Source organism: Physeter macrocephalus, chromosome 8 (genome assembly GCF_002837175.3).
Source record: "Physeter macrocephalus isolate SW-GA chromosome 8, ASM283717v5, whole genome shotgun sequence".
NCBI lineage: Eukaryota > Metazoa > Chordata > Mammalia > Artiodactyla > Physeteridae > Physeter > Physeter macrocephalus.
Genome location: NC_041221.1, coordinates 88,487,139 through 88,509,333, shown reverse-complemented (window position 1 = coordinate 88,509,333; position 22,195 = coordinate 88,487,139). Strand labels below are relative to the sequence as shown.

Sequence of the window (22,195 nt, the reverse complement as noted above, 5' to 3'; positions counted from 1 at the left end):
TAGAGCTGAAGACTGCTGTCCAAAGAGCACCAGAGAAGAAGTAAGCAGCTAAACTGCAGTCAGTCTCTGTTTCACTACTTAAGTCATTTTGTAACTGGAAACTACTCATGTAACCTCTGTGAGGCTACTGAATAGATGAGACTCTTTGCTGGGCTGTGTGTAAATCATAGAAAAGGAAGTTTTAGTTATCCAATAGAAGGGGTTTCCTCTGCTGGGTGTGAAGTCCCAAAAGGATTCTAGGACATACTGGTGGGATTCTGCCTGCAATGGCATGCCCTGCCCTCTCCCTATTGCTGTAAGTAGCCCACCATGTCAGCATTCCAAATAATTAAAACACCAGTATTAACCTATGAAATCAGGAGGCAAAACAAAATCACTTTGTAATACACTACTGTCCGGCTGGCCATATTTTTCCCACTTGGGTAGATGGAACATGAAAGGTCTTAGCCTCAAAATGATATTATCACTCATAGCTTTGAACTTTTCAGGGTATTCTATAAGGCTGAGTTGACACAAAGGACTTAATGGTTATTTAATGTTTTCAGTTTTATGAAATGGGAGACTTTAAAATTTTTTTATTGAAGTATAGTTGACTTACAATGTTGTGTTACAGGTGTACGGCAAAGTGATTCATTATACATACATATATATTCTTTTTCAGATTCTTTTCCATTATAAGTTATTACAAGATATTGAACATAGTTCCCTGTGCTATATAGTAGGGAGACTTTTTTTAACCAAAAAAACATTCACTACACTCACTGCTGTAAGCCAGCATGTGAATATGTTTGTTCGCGTCAGAAAAACATTGGTACAAGAAACAGGCGTGGCAGAGAACCCCTAATCTGAAGTGTTATAAATATCTGGATCCAAGAGAGGTTAATGGAAGCACCTGGGTATGGAGAGAGGTTAAAAGGCTGGGAATGTGGATCCCTGTGTTGCTTGGGATGCCTGTGTTGTAAAGGCCCCTCATGCCTAGTAATTACTCGGCAGACAGAGGTAATTACAAGGACATAAGGAACGTTTGTATTGATTGAACGCCTCTTTCGTGAAAAGTCACATTTCTTAAGTGATCAAGAACAATGCTAGTCCTGGGTTTAGGGAATCTAGGCTCACAGCTGCTAGCAGTCACTGAAGCACGCATGTGTTTGTAGGCCAGTTGTCACTAAAGGTAGAGGTTCCTGGATCCGAAGCTCATTTTACAGGTTTTGCCCAGATTCTGGAATCCAAGGAGCATATTCCACCCAAGAAAAGATAAGCACTACCCCTTAGATAAGTGAAGATGAAGAAGTGTACAGAAATTTAAGAGAATTAGGCCCTCACACTGCTTAAACAGTTTTCTAATTACCATGGTCAGAGTATATGTGACACGTCTTTTTTTGCTTGTTTATAATATGAACCAAGACAGGTGATGGAAAAATTCGTACCATTTTGAACTCTCATTCTTACTATTTTGAAAGGCATTCACTAACTTAAAAGCTCCATAAAACTTGTTAAAATGAGTTGGGAGAACAGGAACGAATAACGGAGAAAAGGGAAGGTTATGGAATTAGGACTTCACAGATTCTACGCTTACCCCTACATTAAGGCAGTGGCTTGCAAACAAAATGTACGTTAAGAGACAGCGGGGAGGAGCTAGTTAAAATGCAGATTCCTGCGTCTGAGGCTCGGCGGGCCTGCAGTGGGGGCCAGAAATCTGGGCACTCTGATAAACTGTTCTCTGTGCTCCATTGTTCAGTCCTCACTAGAGCCTTCTCTTCTTTAAGAGGGCAGTTCTGGCGCTCGCTTCGGCAGCACATATACTAAAATTGGAACGATACAGAGAAGATTAGCATGGCCCCTGCGCAAGGATGACATGCAAATTCGTGAAGCGTTCCATATTTTTGGGGAACAAAACTGAGTTCTTTGTGGTGAGGTGGATGGACCTAGAGTCTGTCATACAGAGTTGAAGTTAAGTCAGAAAGAGAAAAACAAATACCGTATGCTAACACATATATATGGAATCTAAAAAACAAACAAAAAATATGGTCATGAAGAACCTAGGGGCAAGAAGGGAATAAAGATGCAGACCTACTAGAGAATGGACTTGAGGACACGGGGAGGGGGGAAGGGTAAGCTGGGACACAGTGAGAGAGTGGCATGGACGTATATACACTATCAAACGTAAAATAGCTAGCTAGTGGGAAGCAGCCGCATAGCACAGGGAGATCAGCTCGGTGCTTTGTGACCACCTGGAGGGGTGGGATAGGGAGAGTGGGAAGGAGGGAGATGCAAGAGGGAGGAGATATGTGGATATATGTATATGTATAGCTGATTCTCTTTGTTATAAAGCAGAAGCTAACACACCATTGTAAAGCAATTATACTCCAATAAAAATGTTAAAAAAAGGTCAGTTCTGCTCTACAGTAGCAAGAAAACTAGAACTTAGGGATCTCAGGTTCTGAAAGATCAAAGCGAACGTGTGGATACAGCTACAGATGTTATATGTCCATTGTTACTTACTGTCTGATATAACTGTGCTTAAGTAGTTTATTTATTTTACTTATTTGCATGTGGATTGGCAAATGATAAGGTTTACCCAATACTAGTGATAAGCCAAACATCATTCTCCAGTTCTACTTAAGTTTCAGGCACTAGATAGTATAGCTTGAAATCTGAAGAATGGCTTGAACTGACTCTTCAGGGAAGTCATGAAAAAAACAGCACAGATAGTGCTCATTATAAGTACGTATGCAGGGCTTCCCTGGTGGCGCAGTGGTTGCGCGTCCGCCTGCTAACGCAGAGGAACCGGGTTCGCGCCCCGGTCTGGGAGGATCCCACATGCCGCGCAGCGGCTGGGCCCGTGAGCCATGGCCGCTGAGCCTGCGCGTCCGGAGCCTGTGCTCCGCAACGGGAGAGGCCACAACAGAGAGAGGCCCGCACACCACAAAAAAAAAAAAAAAGTATGTATGCATACACATTCAAGTTTTGGAATACTCAATCATCGCTGACCTATGGAGTTTAAGAGGTTACAGCCTAGTGATAACGTAAGGAAACCAAAGGCTTTAGTCTCCCATGTGCAAGTCATTTTTGTGGCCATAGGCTACACAAACTAGAGTCTCACAGTTACATAAGGTGAGGTGAGAACGTGTGGATGGATGAACACAAATCCTTCGCAAATACTAGATAAACAAGATAAGCATGTGCTTTATTCGCTGTGACTTAACCACCATTGTAATCAAAGAGTAATTATAGTGATTAATAACAAAAATAATCATAGAAACTCTTCTATGACCATATTGTCTACAGTATACATCATCGATTGTTTAGAAGCTCCTTTGTTAGTGGTATTTTATTTTGAAGTGATTCAGAGAAATAGAAAAATAGTATTAATGAAACCCTATGGTTGTGAAACAAAAAATGTAGCTTTCCAAAGCAATGAAAAAAAATCTGATTAATTGTTAATAACCAGTTGTGTCGGGGGTAGGGGGGCTTTGCTGAGTTTACAACTGAAAATAAAAGATTTACAGCTGAAAGTAAAGAGATGGAGCAGAAAAGATGAAGGAAAGACGAAAGAGGGGAAGAGGAAGGAAATGGAAAAGATGGGAGTAAATCTATTGATGAGCTATTTAACTATTTCTGAGGGGGTCAAAAGGAACAGAAAAATTGTAGAATGTTTCTTATGCATCCCTCTTTAAGTAGTGTTCAAAATTATTTACTTAGAATCATATTTCTTCATTTCTGAATAAAGTGATTCCATTTGATATGGATGCTCCATATTTACAGGTTTAATGCTATACAAGGTTGGGAAATATTTATGTGCCCCATCTTTGCACATAGGAAGATGCTTTATCAGTGATTTCATGGAGGAGATAAAGGGCAGAATGCATTTTTCCCTCCAAGAGTGTATCTCTCCCCAGCCCTTCCAAATTCTTCCCTCATCCATGTAGCAACACTATTCTCATCACAGGGTTCTTATACCCCCTTCAAGATGTTTCTGGAAGAATAATCACTAATTACACCTCTGGTAGCTTTTGGAGTGGGGACAGAAGGGAGTGCACACAGAGTGAGACCAAGTGACAACACAGTAGGCTGTGGCCCATGGGACCTGCAGTAACCGTGTGCCTCCTATGCAAAGAGGGAACAGAAAAGGTGACCAGAACAACAGGTACTAAAGAGCACCAATTTTTTTTTAAATAATAAGTAGACAACTTTTCAAGGATCAGGATATTTTGCTGATAGAGAACACGTTTTCCAATCCCAGCCTTTTCAAAAACAATAAAATTTCTTTCTCAAGTAAGAGCTGCACCCAGGACATACCTATGTCAGCAAATGAAACGGCAGCAGGCAGGAGGGAGCTGAGACATACTGAGAGTCTCCTCCCCAAAGCATCTCCTGACCAACACAGCAGTGAATTTGTGGAATCTGTGTAATCACAGATACTCCTTTGGATTATAAACTTTTTTTCAGAAAACTTTTGAAGAGAAGTTCATTTAAAGGAGTAACACGTTTCTACTGCATCACTAAGTAAATGGGGTTGGAGCGCCTGTCTCCTCTGGTAGAACACAGTCCAAGAGACTTCTGGAACATAAAGAGACTTCTGAGGAAGGAAAGGACCTTGTGGGTCACATCAGGGAAAGGCCATGCTCAATAAAGAGCTATTATTGATTTTAAGAATTGCTGCTGGGTGAGTGGAGCATGCCAGAGTGAAAGGACAAGCTGAAGGTGAGTATAGGGAAAATGGTGACACAAAGACAAGCCTCAGCAGCCTTACCACACAGATAATGTTGATTTGAAAGGACTTTAAAAACTCAGATTTAATAGTAAGCCACTAATTTACATTTATGCTAAGTTTCCTTAAATTTAAGAGTAAGATTATGTAATCAATAAGCAATTTAGAAGATGTCTGATGTAGCCTTATTCTGGGCAAATGGATATATATTTTCATAAGTCTGATAAAAATTAAATATGAATACAAAAAAAAATTCTCTGAGAATATTATATGGAACACTGACGAGGATAATATAAATTGGTCACCCCAAAACATAAGACTTCTTGATATAATGTATATTGGTTTGATCAACATACTGTCATAAATGTTTTATATTTATTTCAAATACGAAATGCTCTAATATGAAATAAAACTGCTTTGAAACATGAAAGCTGATAGAAAAGAAGTCAGCTTCTAAAATTTGTTAGATAACTGACATTGAGATGCTTTTCAAGAATATGTGATAGCCCTCGAAAATGAAATAGTATAATGATAGCTAACATTTATTGAGCATTTTCTACATGCCAAGCACTAAGCGGCTACAGAAATACAATTTCATGTCCTCTTGTCAGCAAAATTATCATCCAGGGGAGGTTCCGCCACTTTCCCCATTTTACAATGAGGACATTTAGAAAATTAAGGTCAAACAGTTATTAAGCATCTGAGCCTGGCTTTTAACCCAGGGTCTCTGATTTACTCTTTCCTGTCTGTTGTACATCCTCTGAAAAGGTATTTCCCACAATGTTCATACAATGATGCACAACTTTTCATTAGTGAAACTGACTTTTTAAAAAGTGATCAGACCTGTCATGAATGTTAGTCACTAAAATGTCTCCTTAAAGGCTACACCACATTCATATTGGGGACACTCTTGAAATTTCCCTTTTGTATCTCCGATTAGTGTCAAGTTATGAGGCAGATATCAAATAATCTGCTGCTTTATAATCACATCATAGTTTCTATCAAGCACCTTGTTCATTACATTTGGTTTGGATTTAGTTTCAGCAACAAATTCATCCTTAATGATAATGATTTGCCAACAATCAGACTGTTAAGACTGCAGAGCAAATTCCTAAGGATATTTCTGTTGAGACTTAAATGCAAAGACGTCATTACTGAAATAAGCAAATAACCTCCTAAAGCATCTACCTTGAAGAGGATGACACAGGGTTACACACATATTTGTGAAATCTTTTCTGGTGGGGAAAAAATATCGATTATATCATCTCCTGCTCTCATCATCCCTGTAAGTGAGCAAAGTTTATGAGTATAATGAATCAGTATAGCATTGTAGCTAAAGGCATCTATTGGAAACAAACCAACATAGTTTCACATCCTTTTGCACTTAAGAGCTATGTGACCTGGGGCAGGTAATGTTACCTCTCTAAGTTTTCATTTTAAACCTATATAAAATGGAGAGAACAGTAGTACCTTCAAAAAGGTTGTTGTTTAGATAAAAAGAAATAAAGCTTATAAAGCAATTAATACAGTATTAATCCAACACTGATAAGTAGTGAGTGGCCATTAAATATTAAGCACTCTGAACTTATTTCAACCCACATTCTAATAAGATAGTGTTATTTTCGCACATATACTGCAAATATATTTGTATTAATAATATGAATATTATTTATGTAGAAATATTTAGCTACAATTTATTTTAAAAACCTTCTATAAGAAATCAGACCTCTTTGGTTTGGGTCTTTGACCCAATGAACTAGTGTCCACTGGTAAAACAAACTGGTTTTAATCACTGACTTAAATTTTAAAGTTTTATGGCATTTTACTTTTAGTTCTCATCATATTCCAAAATAATTTAGAGAGACTTCATCCCAAATAATGAAAATTAATTCTCTCTCTACCTAGTAAATTAGAATATAGATATAATGATGTATCTCCTTGTTTTTAAATCTAGTGAGTATTGGAAGCATATAAATCTATGCGTGATCTTGCCTTCTTGAAAAAATACAATTTTATATTGTTTGGTTTAAAATTTTAGCTTATAAATGAAATATTTTAGAAATAATTTTTAAGTTCTCAGCTAAGTAAAAAACCATAATTTGGAAAATTACCTAGAGAGAGGAAACAAGGTAACGTGGTAGCTTTATTCTCTCCTTTCAAGAATCTTTTGTCTTAACTTGGTGTTCTTAGTGAGGAGAGCTAACATGAACACCACATATAAAAGGCTTATTAACGATCTTTGAGTCTGTTTTTTTTCCTGTAGTGCATATTTATACCTATCATGACATCAACAGGAATCATACACATCCCAAGTGGGACTTTATTAAATAAACAAAAAAATGCAAAATGCTATGGTTTCTGTTTTTCAAGAAGTGGCAAACAGTCTCCTAGACATAGCTGTAAAGTTGATTATGTGTCCAACACAGAACTACTTCTAGTAGTTCCCCCCTTCCCAGCAGGCCTCTGCTGAGCCCCATTGCCATAGATGGCCATCAGACATTTGGAATGACATAAGGAGATAATCTGAGCAAGCTCTGCCCTAAAGAATTCAAGCTAGCAGGAGACCAAAGATATCAATGTCTTCTTGGCTGACAACAGCATAAAAAGGTCAACCAGGGTGAAAAGAGGATGGATGTGGAGTTTCCAGCCCCTTTTCAACAACCAAGCAGCTAACGAGTATAAGGAAGCATACTTCAGGAAAACAAATAAATAAATAAAGACAAAGGAAGCCCAAAAGTATCCTAGAGGCACCATTCCTGTGAAAGGGAAATAAGGCAACCTATAGCCACTGAGTCAGGAAATTTTAGGATTAAAGAGATCTCTATCTCTTGAAGGTAAAACTCACAAACAGATCTCATCCAGAACTAATCCCCACCTCTCTTACAACCTACTTCTCCAACTTCTTCTACTGTGACAGCCCAGTATGGGTGAACATGGAACTTAATGGTGGAGAAGTAGAAATCCTTTGCAGGAGAATAAGAATGGCTAACTTTTACTGCAGTTTACCACTTTCCTAGCTCTGTGCTTCACGCTGAATAGCTCGTTGAATCCTCATAACAAAGTTTTGAGGGTAAGCACTTTATGTTCCACATACTATCCACGAGGAAACTGAGGCCAAAGGGAGGGTCAGTAAGTTGTGCATATGGTTATGCACAACTGTATGGTACAGTTACCACTGGATAACTGTACCATAACTGTATGGTACAGTTACCACGGGATAGAGCCAAGTGGCTTTTGATCACATAGCTTCTCCCTAGTCAGACTTGCCTTTCAGTAGTCAGCCATGGAGAGGTTGAGGTTTCTAGCACACTGCAAGCACTTGAAGAATTTAAAAGATTTTTTCTTAGGCTATCAGATTTCAGGGAAAATGGGAAGAATGCTTTCTACCATGAACCACATGCAAATGGTAAATTTGTAAGAGAAATAAGACATTAATTCAAATATGCATCAGCTCAGGAGAAATTCAAGCTTTAAAAAACATTTTCTTGTTATTTTAAAAAATTATTTATCATTCATGAGTACTCTTATCTGAACACTTAGGGGTCCTTCACTAAGGGTTAACTTAAAAGCTAATTACCATAAATGGCCAGAATTCATACCAACATTTCACCCCGAAATAGCAATAAGAAATATAGGGGATAATCATGGCAAAACCAACCAACCAACCAAAGCACTGAAGTTAGAAAATTTGCGCTTTGCCTCTAAATCTGTATGATGTCTTCTGTTGTCTTTCATGTCTCAAATAGTGTAATTTGTAATTAAGTTTTGTTCATGTTATAAACCTTTCCAGTCAAATGCCACCCTAGTGATATCAGTCTAAGACATAATCAATATATCTGATAACACCTTCATCGAATTTGAGGAAGATTATGCTTTGCTAACAATTCTCACCTTATGTAACACCTTTCCTCCCTGCCCTTAATAGTGCTTTCAGCTGTTACTTCAAAAGGATAATTCCATTTCCTCAGAATTTTTTAAATAGAAGTACAATGTTATACCAATTAGTCTCTTTTAAAAGGCATTATACAAATCCATGACACTACCAATAATAAATTTTTAGTTTGGGAGATAGCATCATTCCCCATACACCTTATTCTTTATTAAATGGAATTTCTTCCTGGAAGAATACTTAGAAATATTTTTCTCTTGTAAAAGGGTACTGTTGTCTAAAATCTTCTGTCAGGTCACCTTTCTGTAGAGTTAATTTGCTTCACTAACCCCAGGCAACTGCCCTGGGCTGGCACAAAGTGTACTATACCCTGTCAGGTGACCTTATCTCCTTTCCAAATTGATGTCATGATTTGGGGGCACATCTCTTAACTTCCTTTCCTTGTAAAAAATTAGTTACTGCGTTAAGTGTTCCCTGAGACCTCTTTCAGCAGGAAGATACTGAAATTCTGACTTTACAACCTTTCACACTAGTGCCAAGAAATACAAATGCCAAGAGTGTCCTAAAATTTACTGGTATCGTAAAGCAGGGTCTTTCTTTCTTTTTTTAACCATATTCATTTAAAACTCTATAGCAGCACATGCCAACAGAACTCTATGTAATGATGGAAACGTTAAAATCGGGCAGTCAAATAAGGTAGCCACTAGCCGCCTGTGGCTATTGAGCACTTGAAATGTGACTAGTGTATCTAAGGAACTGATTTTAAATTTTATTTAAGTTTATTTAATCAAAGAACCACAATGTGGCCAGGGGCTGCCATATTGGTAGCAGCTTATAGCTTCAAGAACATGACAAGATAAACATTCTACATCTTTGATTTATTCAGCCAGGTACAGCACTACGCCTTTGGAGCACTAATCTTCCCAGAGCTCCATAGACAGATAGAAAAACAGCACAGGCATTTCCACTTCGTGATGATAATTTAGCAAGAGATCCCCGTACTGTTCTCACGTGCAAACCAATAAAGAGAGATGGAAGAGGAAAGGAAATTTGGGGGATTTTTTGTGTTTTCTCCCTCGTATCCCATTTCTCCCTGTAGTCTGTGGCCTTTCTCTAGCCAAGATGCGTACATATCCATTGAGGGAGCTTCACTGCTAGAGCCAACGGTTGGTTGCTGGTTTTTTAAAACAGTCCTATGGACCCCCCCCCCTCCCCCGAGAGCTTGGGCTAACATATCCAGCTCGGGGACCCCCGTCCTTTCCTCCCGGTGTGCCAGGTGAGAAAGCAGGCTGGTTGGCGCTGGACCCGGGCGACGGCCCGACCTGCGCGAACCACCCCCTCGCTCTCCCAGGCTTGCGAAGCGCTGCAGCGGAGCGCTCGGGCCGCCTGTGCCGCCGGCCGCCGACCGCGTGCCAGCGCTTTGTGCACGTGCGTGGGTGGGCTCCCTCTGTGCGTGGCTCGGCGCTTGCGCCCAGAGATGCGGGGTCGTCTTTCGCCAACCGAGTGTAAACATCCTCCAGGTCCCCCCACCAGACCAGTAGGGCACCTCCCCTGACGCTGCCACCGCCCGTTTCCAAAACCCACCCACCACCGTTGCGCCCTCCTCCGTTCCCGGTAGCCCGCCACGCGGCCTCCTCGCCAAGCCACCGGCCGTTTGCCTCCCCCGCCAACCCGCTCCCAAGCGGTGACTTTGCCGCTCTAGACGCCACCCGGTGCACGCCCCGCCGAGGCAGCTCGGCCTCCCCTCCGCGCGCCCAGGCCCAGCAGGCCCCCAGAAGGGCCGGAGCCCGCTTCCTCCTCGCCTGGGGCGCTCGCACGTGGCGCACTCACCCCCTACCAGCTGCCTCCGAGCTCTAGACACGCTCCCGGGAGGAAGCCCCCGCTCAGCTCCGTCCGCGCGGGGAAAAGTGGGTGGGGGTAAGTGGAGACCGACACAGAAAGGAGGGTATAGGTGGTGAGAGCGGTGTTAGAGGGGAGGACCGGCAATAATTGGCTGGCTTTGCGGCTGCTGCGCCTCTGCTGAACGCCTAGCCAGCGAGGATTCACTTTCCACACAAATCAACCTGAGGGACTGCTGCTGCCCGCAGTCAATAACTCAGCGGACTGAGCTGCTGAAACCAGAGGCGTCCCGGGTCTGGGTCTTTAAAAGGGGCTGTCCGGACTGAATCCCAGCCTTGTCCTTCCTAGACAAAGGAGTGGGCGCCAAAACGCAGGGCGGTATTTTTAACCCCCATCCCTACCCCGATCCCATGTAAAGATCTTTTTAAATTAAAGGGCACACATATAGGGGTATCTAGAAAAAAATAGTTAAAAGGGGAAGTGTGAAAATCCTTTCTTTGAATTGACGGGTTCTGTGATATTTCAAGAAATGGGTTAGAATCAATGTTCCGAAGAACATTGAACAGTTTTGTAAATACAAGGTAAAGTCTATTAAATTTAGCCATGCATATGGATACTTTTTAATGAACTACACATTCGCAAGAAAATTAGTGATCAAGCCTTATTTGGGCATACTGATCCAGGAAAAGGAAGAAATGTATCATAATTTGTAGTGGCATTTAAAAAAGCTTTAACATAGCTTTCAGACATTATTTCATGAAGATTGCATTTCTGTAAGGTGAAAAGGCCCTGGGAGATGTGTATTATGATTCCTGCTTAATAGACTGTAAAACCAAGCAGAGCTGGGAGAATGGTAATTTCACCAGGTCACCTAGTACTGACTACCAAGTTGAGACTAACTCACTGTGGGCCTGAGTCTAAAAGACTAAACTCAGCTAACACCCCTAAAATAAAAGTGGCCAAAATTCTTCATTTCTCCTTGACTGTGAAGCAACTTAAGAATGTCAACCCAAATACAGAGGCTTTGCAAATCTTAATGACTCTTGACTATGAAAAGTCTTCTTGCTAATACAAATGGGAAAATGGTTATTGACCTTCATGGTCTGATATGCCTCAAGGTTGGGAGGACTAGACCACTCTGAAACCAAGGAAAAGTCCATTCGTGTGCTCAAAGTCATTGAAACCTGGCTTCAAATGGAGACTAGAACACAAGAGCCCTTGTCTGTGCTCAGTACAGTTAAACACTCCTTGGAAGGATCAGGTATTATTGGTAATAGAATTCATTAAGTGTACGGAATTCATATCTTTAATCCCAAAGTATGAAAATTGGCTTTTAAGCATATAAAAAAGCCCTTTCAGCAACTTTAGTTGCAACTTCAGTATCCCAACTAGACAAATTTTTGTTAGCTTGGAATATGATGGATTTGACTTTCTTCCTTGTAATTCTTCATCAGATATTAAAATATACAAAAATAAAGATAAATATAGGATCTTTAGATATGAGATAAAGGATATGATTAAACCTTGGCTTGGAATAACAAATCCTTTTTATATTGCAGATTCTCAATCACAAGCAGTCCATATGGTGTATACTGTGCATGGACTGAGGCCGTACCTAAAGAATTTTTGAAATTTAACTATTTGGCACTATTTATATTACAGGTTATAGGTATTATCACAATTAATGATCATTTTAATTATTTTATATTCAATACACGTTCATTTGGTTTAAAATTAGAATTAACATTAATGTTAGTTCAGATTAGAAGTTTTAGAAATAAATTAATCTGAATGTATTTTGGTATCAACATTCTTTAAAATTATTTTTTAACTATTTACCTTGTACTTATGCATTTTAAGGTGCCAAAGAAGAGTTGCAAACTGTGAAGTAACTTCTATGAAGAGATGAAGTGAAGAATGGAAGGCAAATGACTGTATGTGTATGTGGTAAGTGCTTCACGTTTGTTATCATCCATCACAAAGTTAATTCATAAAGGTAAAACTGCCAAACTCTTTGTCATTAGGTACTTATAATGTTAACATGTATAAAAGTGATAGAGTCTTGCATAACCAATAGGTGATTTATTATATAGCAATACTATACCATTTTGCATGCATCTCTCATGTCACCTTTCAGGTCATACCTTTGCAAGTCTGTTTTACAATTAATCCATTTCAGGGGAAGTTTTGTATGTCATCTCTACTGTAACTATAAAAGATATAACATTTTTTTTATGCTCTTGGAATTTGTATCTTACTACTTTTTATATCTGAACTTATATGCTCAATTATCATGTTTGTGTTGAAAGTATTCTGGCTGAAGAACAGATACTATACAGTTGAATAATATTGAGGGGTAGATTAATCTATAGATTTTCTTCATTTTAGGGTGGGTTGCTGTGGCAACCGCCCCAGCTTACTTTAGAATAATTTTTTTAAAGCTCACTTCAAGAGCTACACCCAGCGTGGGCCAAGCTTAAAAGCAGGCAGACCCAGAGCACAGGTAGACTGCTGATTTAATGTAGGGAAGTAGTAAGAAGTGGAGGGTGGAGTAAGATGATATGCAACCCTGAACAGAAATTAGAAATGAGCTTTCCCTAGAGTTAAATCCTGAGAGTCATGCTCTCTGTAACTTCTGTGGCACTTTAGTTAAATATATTGCTAAATGATTCTTTGGGGGGAAAAAACAAGTTAATATATATTTACATGTTTAATAAAGCACTTATGATACTTATTTAATGAGGGAAATATTTGGTGATTGGGAAGAAAAAAAGCTGGTTTAAACAGTACATCAGTCCCAGACATCATTTTCTCTTACAGGAAGTGTCACCTTTTATTTAACAGGATAGGCCACTAGCTTCCAATTGGCTTAAAGGGTATCAGAATTTTCTACTTTCCAATCATAGAACTGGAATAGATTGGAGAAATCATTTAACGCGTAAGCAAACTGAAGCCCAGAAAGGACACGCTCGTTAGTTAGGCACAAATCTTGAACCTGAGAATCCAGGCCTCCTAACACCTAGTACATGCTTCTCCCGACACCAGAAAATACTCTCATCCTAGCCAAGTACCATTTGGTGGCAAGGATCAGGATGATTTGGGTTTAAAAAAAAAAAAAATTCAGAAGTATTTAAAGATGAACACAAAGCGTTTCTTGGATTAACCACTTTGTGGATTACCAGTGAATAATTTTAAGTCTCAGGTGGCTTTCTTCTATTGTATATTTCTGCACACTTCTGTTCCACTTCAACTATAAAGGCTCATGGGAGGGAAACAAATGCTAATATTAACTTAGGTCACACATAATTAAGAAGCTAAATCTGCTGAGGGGAATATCTTATATTTTAAAAGGCCAACTGTGGTATAATCCAGATCTAAATTATTTTCAAACTATCCACAATGTGGTGTTATACATACATTTGAATGCTTGTATTATCATTGATAGTTATGGGTTTGTTATAATGTTTATTATTAAATAATTCTTAAAAATGTTAAAAGGTGAAAGTTTTCTTTTTGAAGGAAAATAAAACTAAAGAGTACTGTGGTGAAAGTCATGTATTGCCTATGTCTTATTTGCTCATGTAAAATAAGCTGTTACAATTCATTATGTTAATTTCAGACATTATGGCAATAAACAAATGTTCCTACAAACAATTTGCTTTGTCAGGACGTTTGTGAATCTCGAAAAATTAACTTCCACCCTGTATAGACATATCTTAGTATTCAAAATGTCAATGCACCTTTAAATTTTTAGATTTTTTTTTGAAGTTGTACCTTAAATGAAAACCTGATACAGATTTTCTCTGCCATAGTATTAAAATGAATTCATGGTAGTAGCAAACTCACCAGATGAAAAGCAAACAGGCAAACAAATATATTGTAGATACTAATCTGCAAGAAATAATAGTATTTCAGATAGTTTTTGCTTTGTGACAGTTTGCCATGCTCTCCTATAACAATGGCAAAAGATTCATCGATTCTGGGCTGATAGTCACAATGGTGATGAGCCAGAAGCCTGAAGATTATTCACATCTAGTTGTACTTGCCTGTAAAATCAACCTTCCCCTTTGAAGTGAAGCCTTGGGGCAGACACCTAAATGTTGAGCCCACTCTTCTGAGAAAAGCTACTCAGATCAAATAGCCCCTATAATGAAGAAGGCGGCTTTTTGATTTACACTGCCCTCATGCATTAAAATAGTCTGGAGGCACAGTGCAGAATTTAACGGGAAATGGAACTAGTCATTGAGTTAAACACATAGTGCTGAGAGGAATTTTTTTAAAGTGAGGAAATATCTTTAATTAGCTAGATATTTCAGTATACTACTATTGTGTACTCTGGTACATTCAGTATTTTTATTTCCCCAATGTATTTTCTCTTCTTCTTTTCACAATATTAAAAATTTTTAATTTGGTTTAAACATTTTATATAGTCTATAGTTCTACTGGCATGTAATCTTATATTTTCATGGTTTGTGTACTAGTTGCTATATTTTATCTTCGGCTTTATTGGGCGTGGTGTAATTGGCTAGGGAGGGGAGGTGCTCAATCCCTAGTAGCCTTTCCTAAATCTTGAATATTAACCTTTTTTTCCTTTTTGATAAGGAAAAGTATTTACTGGGCTTAAACCTTAATATAAGTATCTTCCTTATCAGTCTCTATTGCTGCTTCCTGTGCAGCTGAAACTCTTCAGGATAAGTGAAGTCATCAGCTATCGGATAGGGAAGCCTAATGCATTTGGGAAGTTGGTTTAGTTTACATGTTAATGCCTTGGATAAAATCCAGTAAGGTGTGGAAGAGATATTGTGGGAGAAGGGAGGGGGAAATCTCCGAGGAAGCTGCCGCCTCGGTAAATATTTCCAACCTGATTAGAAAGTTCATGGCCCCGAGATGAAGTCGAGAGTTCAAATACTGGTAATCCTTTTATTATTTTGTACATTACTAACACTTGAGAAGCGTTTCGGCTCCCTTTCTAGCCCTTCAGCCTCTCAGGGCCGAAACCCGCGTATTCTGGGCGTGAAGGAAAAGCGCGCTGGAATCGAGTGCTGCAGACATCCTGGACTGGGGCTTTTACGCGTGAGTAACGGAGGAGCGCTCGGACCGGTGGAAGAACGAAGTGGTTAACGCGTCTCCAAACTGGGGAGGGGGGGGGGAGTCACAAGAGCAACTATTAGGGTCGCGCTCCTATTGGTCAGAGGAAAGATCCCGACTTTAGAAGGACTTTCCTGCAGGCTGGCTCGCAGCGTCCCCGGGGAGCGAGCGCGCAGCAGCCGGAGACTCGGTTCTCCGAGCGTCCTCGGCGGCGCCGGCAGTGAGCAGGGAGCCGCCGCTCGCGGCGTTGTCTTCATTTCGAGCAATAAAGAATTGTCATTAGGTTTGCGTATGGCATGTGCCATTACCCCACCGTAAAACTAAAATTAGCAAAATGTCAGGAATGGAAAGATTGATTCACCAAGATGCAATTATCATTTAAAAGTGCTTGATTGAGGTACTGATGTTCAGTGATTTATTCTGCATACCATATACATAATTAAAGTAGTGTAGTGGAGTAATTTATCAATCTAGTTGAGACGGGAGGGGTGAGGAGGGAACTGCTGTTATGTTTGTTTTATTAAAATGCTCCGAGGTCTGGTCCCGCCCCCCTTTTGCAAGAGTGAAACTGATGATTTCTCCAGCTCTTGAGAGAGAGAGTCAACGGTTTGGGATTGTGAGGGAGAGAGAGGAAGAAGGCAGCGCGAGGCAAAGGCAAGGACAAAATAAAATAAAGGACAAGAAGGCAAGAGGCACTTCATGGGATGTGCTGCCTAGAACCCCAAGCCGCGTGCTCCGTTTTCTCTGCCACCCCCGCCTCCCCTCCCAACATCCTTCCACTCCCCCCGCCCCCCGCCTTTTTTACGCGATGTTTCAAAGGCTGAGAGCGGCTCGCCTTTTCCCATTCGTCTTCTGTCACTTCCTTCCTGGACGCAGTTTTCTGGACGAGTCTGGTTACTTTTAATCCTGCGGGCCGCTGAGAGCCACTTTCTCCTCCTCCTCCTCCTCCCCTTCCTCCCCCTCCTCCTGCTCCTTGGAGCGGCCTCGGCGCGCGCGAATGCGCGGCCCCGCGCGCGCCTCCCCCGCGCGCGCTCCTTCCGCGCGCGCGCACACACACACACACACACACACACACACACGCACACACACACATCGTCTCCAGCTCTCTGCTCGCTCTGCTCGCAGTCAGACACTTGAGCACACGCGTACACCCAGACATCTTCGGGCTGCTATTGGATTGACTTTGAAGGTTCTGTGTGGGTCGCCGTGACTGCATGTTTGAATCAGGTGGAGAAGCACTTCAAGGCTGGACGAAGTAGATTACTGTTGTTGTTGTGTTTTTTTGTTTTTGTTTTTGTTTTTTTCTGTCTCTCTCTTAAGAAAGGAAAATATCCCGAGGACTAATCTGATCGTTCTTCCTTCATGTAAGTACCTCTGACATTTCTCCAGGATATAGAAATAGCCGGGGTATTGTCTCTGAAATCTGCATCATTATATTCCACGGCACTGGGTCTATCGCTGTGCCTCTTTGAAGGCTTGAAGTTGAGGCTTGTTGTGCGTTCTTTTCTTAGATTCCATGATTTCCTTGTGTGTTGCTGAAAGTAACTTTTTAGATAGTCCTATCTGTTTGCCATCAGTTATTGAAATCACTCCTGACTCGTTCTTGTCACATCAGTGTGTTTAAAGTTTCATGAAGTTAGTTCACATCATTAGCATGTTTGATATGGTGGAACATGTGGAGCCTGGTGGACTTTAATATTTCACAGAATGTTCTGTGACCTTGAAGTACATGCCTTAAGATTTAGCCGTTAGTTCACTGTGGAAAGATGCTCCTATGAGTCCCACCAAAGACTGATTTGCTTTGGGTTATGCTTCTGAGCCACTAAATCTTGGGATTAGTTTGAGCTAAAGCATGGCTGTCTGTCAGAGTATACCATTGTGCATCTTCTTCCATTACCAAAGTGCTGGCTTGATAGAGGGCTTCTTAACTGGTGTAGACAAAAAGTAATACACTGACCATGGTAGTCTACACATTTCACAATTCTTGTTGGGATTTCAGTATGTGCATTGCTCTTTATGTCAAGTCAAATACATAGCTGTTTAAAAACAAATAAGGTTGAGTCACTTAAATTGCCTTCTGTTTGGACTTTGGATGAAAGTTACCAAACTCAGTGATAAAGTTTCGCACAAAGGAAGTATATGTAGACATGGCACATTGTTTATTGTGTTATTAAATATTATGCAAGTATTTAAATTTAATGTTAGTGTTATCTCCTTCCCAGAATATGGCTATTCATTCTTAAAGGAAATTGTATGTCTGAAACATGTCTGAGACTATTCTAGGTCCACTAGTTACCATTTTGGGAGAAAAGCCCTTTTTCTTCACATTTTAGGAATGTGTGTCTTTTGTATAAAATTCCTTTATATGTAAATGCTGACAGTATAAAGCAGAATCAGGCTGTCTGCCAGTTCTTTAACGGTCCTCAGTGGAGAATTGCTTTGACACAAAGTGTATTTTACTATTGTGAATCTGATACTACTAACTCTAATAGTAACTGTCTTGTGAAATAGTTAGTGACTGCCTGTATTTTCTAAGTGCTATAAAAGGAACTCTAGCTACCTCATTATACCAGTCAAAAAGAGTGACCAGCCTCTTTTTCACTGGCACCTTGCAATAGAATTGCGGTTGCAGAGTAAAGATGTTTATGTAGAATATAATAACTCCAATCCCTAGAGACTTGGTAGGACATGGAAATGTGACCACCTGTGAACCCCATTTAACCTCTGTATGCATACTAATTTTAGCTTTAAAGAGATTGACAATCTCCAATTTGAAACTAAAACATCTTATTTAATTTTAAAAATAATATCGGTTTTGGTCAGTCTTTGAAAACGTTGAGTATGTACCAATATGGCACAAGGAGTTTTGGTTGAATATAAGGCAGTTAATAAACCATATTTTTGTCTTCCAGTGTATGCATGAAATTATTTATTAAGTTGAAGAGGTAGTTCTAAAGCAAGTAGATTCAGAACTTGACAGGTAAAAGATGTACATGTCTAATGTCCTACCTCAAGAGGGAAAAGAAATCTCTAAAACTAAGTATCTCATTCTCTTTGTAGGAAAGTATATTTGGCTATGTATTAGACTTCTAACTCAAATCTAAAAGTTTTCATCAAAACACACTTTAAACTCAACGTTTGTTTAAGATATGGTCCCCTAGTCGAGTTAAGGAGACAATAGTTGGCAGTTATCCTTACTTCAGGTTTTACTAAACTTTATAAAAATCTGTTTTTTACTAATGTAATTCACACGGCTTTGGAGTATTTGTGGCATATTTTGCAGACTTCTTACTAAAGGCAGTATGTTACCTCATTCATTAATTACTCTATTTACGTTCTGATTGCTGTGGAATATAGTGAAAGAGAATATTAAAGATGTAACTTTTATTAAATTTTAATCCGTTTCTGGGGTTTAAGTAACAAATGAGCACTTTATAATAAAAAGTCAATTTTCCAGCTTTCCTGAGCTGTTCATGCTTTAAAAAAGTATGCAATCATATATGTTAACTTTTCAGAACAAAAACATATCAACATTAAATAACATGAAATTTAAATAACAAGGACTTTACTGTACCTTGCCTCTTTTCTTCTTTGTTAAACATATTCAATTTTCAAAATTTGGGGGAAAGGGTTCATTCCATAAGGGAAAAGGGCTATCTAATGATTCAAAATTGAATACTGGAAAAGCATCATGTTTTATATTTTTCAGATGTCTGTGAGTTTCTTCCTTGGCCCTCACTTTACCAAATCAATAAATTGCATAACACTACAACCATATCTTTCCAACAAGTGATTTATTGTATTTAAACTTCTTTTATAAAAAACTGAGCTAAATAACTGCTTGGCATATGTTAACATTATATTTCAAAACTTTCTTCTGTTTATTGTAGTATATTTTGTGGTTTTATTTCCCAACTCTACGTGCGGTATATTTTGAGTCTATGAAATCTCAGAAAGTGACAAAAATGGGGAAATATCTGTGCAGCAACACTTGTGCTTCATAATAACAAAAAAATAGTTATTAAACAGAGAACCCTGGCTTCAGGGACACGATTCAGAACAACATGGAAGAATTCATATGCAATTAAGGATCACAGAGTGGACTTTAAAGAGGCTATTAATAAAGTTCTACTTTTTTTTTTCCAAAGCACATCCTCTGAGAAAACACCATATAAAAACACCATATAAAAATGCACATATTCGTTTTATGAATGCAGTGATTGCCTGGACATAATGAAAAGATTTAATCACTGGTGCTCAGTCTATGTGCTGCATGTGGAAGGGTAGGTGATTAAGATCCCCGTCCTCAGCACTGTACCTTAATCTCATGGGCGCGTGGACTGCCCTGCACTCAGTAAAGCCTGACTGTTCACCGAGATCTGTCATCTTTAGGAAATCAAACCAGATTACAGAGGCGATTCACAAAACCAGGAGCGACAACAGAGTCTGTGCACCTTACAAAAGGCGGATTACGCAGTTCACATGTTATTTTGATAGGTCAAAGATAAAAGCTGATTGTTGAGGAACGGCAAGACACTCCAATTTCAAATGATTGCTAGATAAGTATACCACGACCCTGTTGCTTCATCATTATGAAGAGCCATTCAAACAGTAGAAAACTCAGTTTTCAAATGACAGGCTTTCAATAGTGAAATAAGAGAAAACATGTACTTTTTATATACATCCTCATTGCTTTCATTTTAAGTTCCATCACTTCCTTCTGAGCAGACTTAAAGTTCTGGATGCTGTATGAAAGTTATTATTATACGTCTTAATTGCAGTAGACATTTTCAGAGGCATTGTAAAGAGCACAAAACAGAATTTGCCAGAAGTAAAAGATACTCTCATGGTATTGAGTAACTGAGCAGAAAATGCATGGTAGTCAATAGCCATTATGTTATTCTGTTACCAAATATATTCTTCACAAAAATGTGGAATTACATAGTTAATGAATCCATACATTTGAAATAGATCTTGATAGGTGTTTCTTGGTCAGATTTTATCTATTTCATGAATGTTTTATAAAGGTCATTCTTTACAAGATATGATGTTTTCAGAGAGTTTATTTCAGAGAATAAAGTTTCGGCTTACATAATAATATTTTGAAAACCCCTACTCTACGCATCCAACTCTACAGTAATTTCTTGCTTCTTTAAAATTTGAAGTCCTTTTTTACCCAACTGATGCCTCCTAGTGTTTCACACAATAAAACACTAATGAGTCACCCATAAATGTAAACATTGCATTTTCATTGCCTACATCTTCTGTGATACGTAAAATTAATATTTATGTGTTTAATTTTCTGTGCATTATTATAATAAGATAGGAAGTTCCAGTGAATGAGATGTTTCATCTGAGTGGATTTGTGGCACACACTAGCAGGTTTTCTTTGACCATAACAATATCTTATTAAGTTTTAATAAGTTTATTACCTTCAGGTCCAGTTTATATATTCACTTTATATCCACTATTATTCCAAGTGAAAAACATAGGCGGAGTAGCAGAGCTTCCATTTTGTAGGCCTGGAAATTATACAGCTGAGCTCATCCGCAAATGCCTGATGAACAAATTGCAAAAGGACTAACCGTTTCATTTAAACACTGGAATACCTTAAAAGAGATATAAAATTTTGCTCACACTGTGTGTCTTTACACTTGCAAATTTCTATGTAAAAATGGAATTAAAAAAAAAAAGAGGGTTTAGGAAAATTAAAAGTAAAGATAAATGCACAGATTCCCACAAGTATGGAGTGTGTCTCTTTATTAGAAAATAACAATTTTAAAAAACTTGCTTTGGGAGCATAGTATTCTACATAATAGAAGGAAAACTTGTTGGAAGACAATTTCTCATGACCAGAAAATTGTCAAATGAGGTGGAAGTTAGTGGATACCAACTTTGATGTGAGTTTTCTTTCATTAGGATGGTGAGCGTAGACTTTCAATATTCATGCACTTCTGTGATTTCAGACAACTTTCTGATTCTGCTTACAAAAGATGGATACTTCAATTTCTGAGTATTTTTTCTTTAAAGTATTTATGAAAGAGAGGAGGCATTCCCCTAATGTCTTAAGTTCAAAGGATGCCCTCAGAAACCTGTAACATTTACGGGCCTCCTCCTGAGTTGTCATACCACACACAAGTGCCCAAAAACACTCACAGATTTCGTCCACTAACACAAGTGTTCTGAGCGTCCAAACATAGACACTAGGCTGAGACTGAACGTAGTTCATTTCCGTTACCTCTGTATGCATCAGTTAGTTGTCCTGATTCAGAACACACGCACTTTAACAATATTTGACTCTCATTTAAGATTTTCTAATTTGGTCAGTAATACAGTGCTATTCCAATTCTGTGCATGTTGGACACATTTCAAAGAATGTTAGGGGGTGTGTTCCTTTCGTTCAAGGAAGCAAGCATGTAGAAAGGGGTGGACCTTTCCCACAAGAGCCACATTTCTTCCCTTGGAGAATTGAAGCAAGTATGCAGTATGTAAGTGAATAACAGCATGAGAAAGAAAATAATTTCTAATCATGTGCTATAGTTAGTGAGCAAAGGAAACTGTCAGGTTTTTCTTAAAAGCAGTCCTTATTGACAACCTTTCTCACACTGAAAAAAGTCTATGCTGAAAAAAGTCTGAAAATTTTGTTATTTTAATATTAACTTCTATAA

At 39.0% G+C, this 22,195-nt stretch overlaps 1 protein-coding gene and 1 non-coding gene across 15 annotated transcripts in view; both read left to right on the top strand.

Moving 5' to 3' along the window:
* MEF2C (myocyte enhancer factor 2C) overlaps positions 1–22,195 on the top strand; it is a 166,135-nt gene that overhangs the window by 4,539 nt on the left and 139,401 nt on the right. For 10 of the 14 annotated variants that reach the window (XM_028493051.2, XM_028493064.2, XM_028493061.2 and 7 more), the window contains one exon: positions 12,300–12,386. The gene's annotated coding sequence lies outside the window, so the exon portion shown is untranslated. Of the gene's footprint in view, positions 1–3; positions 41–12,299; positions 12,387–15,392; positions 15,513–16,847; positions 16,892–22,195 lie in introns of those variants that run through there. The other 4 variants (XM_055086657.1, XM_028493058.2, XM_028493053.2 and 1 more) reach the window with 4 other exon arrangements.
* Positions 1,779–1,885, top strand: LOC112065675 (U6 spliceosomal RNA). The gene has a single exon (XR_002892166.1). It is a non-coding gene; the product is annotated as a U6 spliceosomal RNA (small nuclear RNA).